The 4,680-nt window shown below is 30.0% G+C and overlaps 1 non-coding gene across 1 annotated transcript; it reads right to left on the bottom strand.

The window, feature by feature from the left end:
• Window positions 1-277: 277 nt before the first annotated feature.
• LOC138375432 (U6 spliceosomal RNA) lies at window positions 278-384 on the bottom strand. Its single transcript, XR_011231506.1, has one exon. It is a non-coding gene; the product is annotated as a U6 spliceosomal RNA (small nuclear RNA).
• Between the last annotated feature and the right edge of the window lie 4,296 nt (window positions 385-4,680).

The raw sequence follows: 4,680 nt of genomic DNA, 5'->3' as shown, positions 1-4,680 counted from the left end.
GGGTAAATAAAATGTTGACAGTGAATCTGAGTATAGAAGTATTCTTGGTGATACTCTTGCAAATTTTCTGTTTGAAATGATTTCCAAATAAAATGTTTAAAAACACCCTGAAAGTAGCCCTTCACCCTCATCCCTTATTCCTAGGAGCATGCCAATGTTAACAGTTTTATATGTGTATTTCTAGATCCATTTGTATGTGTTTTTTTATTGTGGTAAAATATAAATAACAAAAAATGTACTATTTTAACCATTTTTAAGTATACAATTCAGTATATTAAATACCAAAAAATTCTTCTTGAATTTGTGTGTCATCCTTGTGCAGGAACCAAGCCAATCTTCTCTATATCATTCCAATTTTAGTATATGTGCTGCTGAAGGGAGTATTCTACACATTTTTAAACATGCATGTTACAACATTATATATAAATGCAACCACACTGTACAAAAAAAAGAAAAAGGAAAAAAAGACATTCTAAGTAAAACAAAAACAAAAATTTCATCACTGGCAGAACTGCAGAAATGTTAAAGGAATCTCTTCAGGCAGAAAGAAAATGATAACCAATGGAAATTTTAATCCACACAAAGTAATAAAGAATTCCAGAAATGGTAAACATGTGGGTAAATATAAAAACATCCTTTTTCTATTTAATCTCTTTAAAAGATATTTGAATATTTAAAACAAACATAAGAAAGTGTGTAGGGTTTATAACATACGTAGAAGTAAAATGTATGATAATTACATAAAGGACAAGAGGAGCAAAATGGAAATATACTATTGTAATGTTCTTACATGTCATGTGAAATGATATAATATTATTTGAAAGCTGACTGTAATTAGTTAAATATTGCAAACCCTAGAGTAGCCACTAAAAACAATTATAAAAAAGAGGTATAGCTAGTAAGTCAATAGTGGAGATAAGATGGAGTCACAAAAAAAATTTGATTAATACAAATGAATAAAGGAACAAAGGAAAAAGAAAACAGAGAATAGATGGAACAAAGGGAAAACAAATATCAAAATAGTAATTTAAACCCAACCATATCAATAATTACAATGAATGTAAATCGTCTAACCACTCCATTAAAAGGCACAGATTGTTAGATTGGATAAAAAAGCAAGACCTAACTATATGCTGTCTACAAGAAACTGACTTTAAATATAAAGACATGGACAAGTTAAAAATAAGAGTAATAAAAAAAATTTCCAGAAAGATTACCAAAGAAGTAAAAGAATAGATAAATATATGCCATACAAGTACTAAGCAAAAGAAAGGGAATTGGCTATATTAATGTTAGACAACATAGATTTTGTATCAGAAAATCATAATAGAAAAGGGATCATTTCATCAGAAGGCATAACAATGTGAATGGAGCTTCAAAATATATGAAACCAAAACTGATAATAAAAGTAGAAGAAATAAACACAATTATAGTTGTGAACTTCAACACTCCTCTCTCAATAATTGTTAAAATATGTGGGCAGAAAATCAATAAAGATACACAAGACTTGAACAATATTATCAATCAACTTAATTGGCATTTATAAAACACTCCACCTAACAACAGCTGAATAAACATTGTTTTCAAGTGTACATGAAACATTTATCAAGACAAACCATACTAGGGCCATGAAACAAGTCTCAGTAAATTTCAAAGGATTAATATCCAGAGTATATTCTCTGATGACAATGGAATTCATTAGAAATTGATAATAAAGATATCTGGAAATACTCCAATAATTGGAAATTACACAACATACCTCTAAATAATATGAGTCTAAAAAGAAATCACAAGTGAAGTTAAAAAATATTTCAAATGGAATGAAATGAAAGCAGAACCTATCAAAGATGTGGGAATCATCTAAAGCAGTGTTTAAAAGGAAGTTTATAATTTTAAACATTGATATTGGAATAAAGAAAACTTTAAAATTAAATATCTAAGTTTTCACCTTCAGAAACTAAAAAAAGATGAGCAACTTAACCCAAAGTAAGTAGAAGGAAAGAAATAACCAGAAATCAATAAAATAACAAGTGGATGAACAGTAGAGAAAAATCAATGAAACCAAAAGCTGGTTCTTTGAAAATACAACTGGTAAATCTTTAGCCAAACTGGTATCCAGAATGAACAATTCTATACATAAAAGGATGTTATGAATAACTTTAAGCCAGTAGGGAGAAGACTTTCCAATTTATTTTATAAGGCTAGTTATACCCTGATACCAACACTAGAAAAAGAAATCAAAAGTATAGGAAATTATAGAGCAATATTCCTTCTAAATACAGGCACAAAAATCCTTAATAAAATTTTAGTAAGTGAAATCCAGCTATATGAAAAAGAAGAAGAAGAATACATCATGACCAAGTGGGATCACAACGAAGTGGGGTTCTACAAATGTAAGATGAGTCAACATGCAAAAAATCAACAAATGCAATTATCCATATTAACAGACTAAAAAGGAGAAACTATATGATCATCTTAAAAGGTGCAGAAAAACATTTGACACATTTCAATACCTATTCATGATTTAAAAAAAATAAATCTTAGCAAACTAGAAATAGAAGGAAACTTTCTCAATGTGATAGAGGAAATCCCCCCAAAATCTATAGCTACAACCATAATTTAAAACTGACTTCTTTTCCCCTAAGATTGGGAAGAAGGCAAGGACATCCCCTCTTAACACTTCTATTCAATGGGAGTTCCCAGTTAATATCATGTTGTTTAGAAGGCAATATACAAAACTTTCATTATGCACTGGCAATGTGGCTGTTTATGTAGAAAATCCTAAGGAATCTACCAAAAAGCAACCCCAGCTAACTAAGAAGCAAAATTCACAAGGTCAAAGGACACTAAGTCAACATACAAAAATCAGCTGTATTTCTATATCCTAGCAACAAGCAATTGGAAATTTAAAAATTTAAATATATCATTTACAATGGCATCACAAAACATGAATTATTTAGGAATAAATTTAACAAAATAATGATGCTATGCTGTACAGTGGTCCTCCTGTATGGGCATTTGCTCTTTCAGTGGTTTAGTTACCAGCAGTCAACTACAGTCTGAAAATAGGAAGAGACTTTTTATGGGGGGGAGAGACCACATTTACATAATTTTTATTACAGTATACTGTTATACTTGTTCTATTCTATTATTATTTATTATTGTGAATCTTTTACTGTGACTCATTTATAAATTAAACTTTATCCTAGGTATGCATGTATAGAAAAAAACATACAGTAGTATCTACAGGGTTCAGTACTATCTGTGCTTTTAGGTATCCACTGGGGGTCTGGGAACATATCCCCCAAGGATAAAGGGGGAGGGACTACTGTACATAGCAAACTCCAAGACTTTGCTAAGATAAATTAAAGAAGATCTAAATAAATAGTGAGACATACCATGCTCATAGTTCAGCTGACTCAGTATTGTTAAGATGTCAATTCTCTCTAAATAGATCTATAGATTCAGTGCAATCCCAATCAAAATCCAAGCAGGATTTTTTTTTTTTTTTTTTGGTAGAAATTAATGCAGAAATGCAGAATCCTAGAATAGCCAAAAACAATTTTGGAAAAAAAAAAAAAAAAAAAAGAGCAATCACTACTCAATTTCAAGACTTACTATAAAGCTAAAGTAATAAATGTTGTTAGCATAAGGATAGACATATAGATCCATGAAACTGAATTGAGAGTCCAGAAACAGGCCCACACGTAAATGGTCAATTGGTTTTGATAAAAGTGCCAAGATATCAACAGAGGAAAGGTGATCTTTTTGACAAATGGTTGAAATCAATTAAAAAAAAAAAATAGTCTCTTTAGCAAATGGATCTGAGAAAGCTGAATTTTCATATGCAAAAAAAAACAAAAACTCTCAACCCTTATCTTGTACCACCTAAGAAAATTAAATCAAAAATGTATTCCAGACCTAAATGGAAAATCTAAAAACTACAAAACTACAACAAAACAAGAGGAAAAACTTTTGTGATTTGGGGCTAGCAAAGATTTCTTAGGACACAAAGAACACAAACCAGGAATTAAAAATTAATACATTGGAGACATCATCAAAATGAAAAACTTTTCTTCCGCAATACTAGGCTAAGTGAAATAAGCCAGTCACAGAAAGACAAATATTGCATGATTGCTCTCATATGTGGAATCTAAAATGTTGTTCTCCTAGAAGTAGAGAGTAGAATAGTGGTTATCAGAGGATGGGGAGAAGCTGGTCAATGAGTATAAAGTTACAGCTAGGAGGAATAAGTTCTGGTCATTTATTGCATAGTCCGGTGACTTCAGTTAATAATGTATTATATATTTCAAAATAGCTAGAAGAAAGGTTTTTGAATGTTCTCATCTCTAAGAAATAATAAATGTTTAAGGTGATGGATATGCTAATTACCCTAATTTGATTATTAAACAACATATATAGGTATTGAAATATCACATTGTGCCCCATAAATATATATAATTATTATGTGTCAATCACAAATTTTTTAAGAAAAAAATGCTTCTGCTCCTTAAAATACAGTTAAGAAAGTAAAAAAGCAAGACACCGATTAGAAGAAAATATTTGCAAAATATATATCTAATAAAGGATATGTATCCAGTATTTGTAAAGAATTCTCAAAACTCAATAATAAGATAAATAACCTGGTTTTTAAAACCAGCAAAAGATTTAAGCAGGCAC

The sequence above is a fragment of the Eulemur rufifrons genome, chromosome 25, assembly GCF_041146395.1.
Source record: "Eulemur rufifrons isolate Redbay chromosome 25, OSU_ERuf_1, whole genome shotgun sequence".
In the NCBI taxonomy this organism is placed as follows: Eukaryota; Metazoa; Chordata; class Mammalia; order Primates; family Lemuridae; genus Eulemur; species Eulemur rufifrons.
Note: the sequence above shows the minus strand (reverse complement) of the source record. Positions and strands in the feature narration are given on the sequence as shown.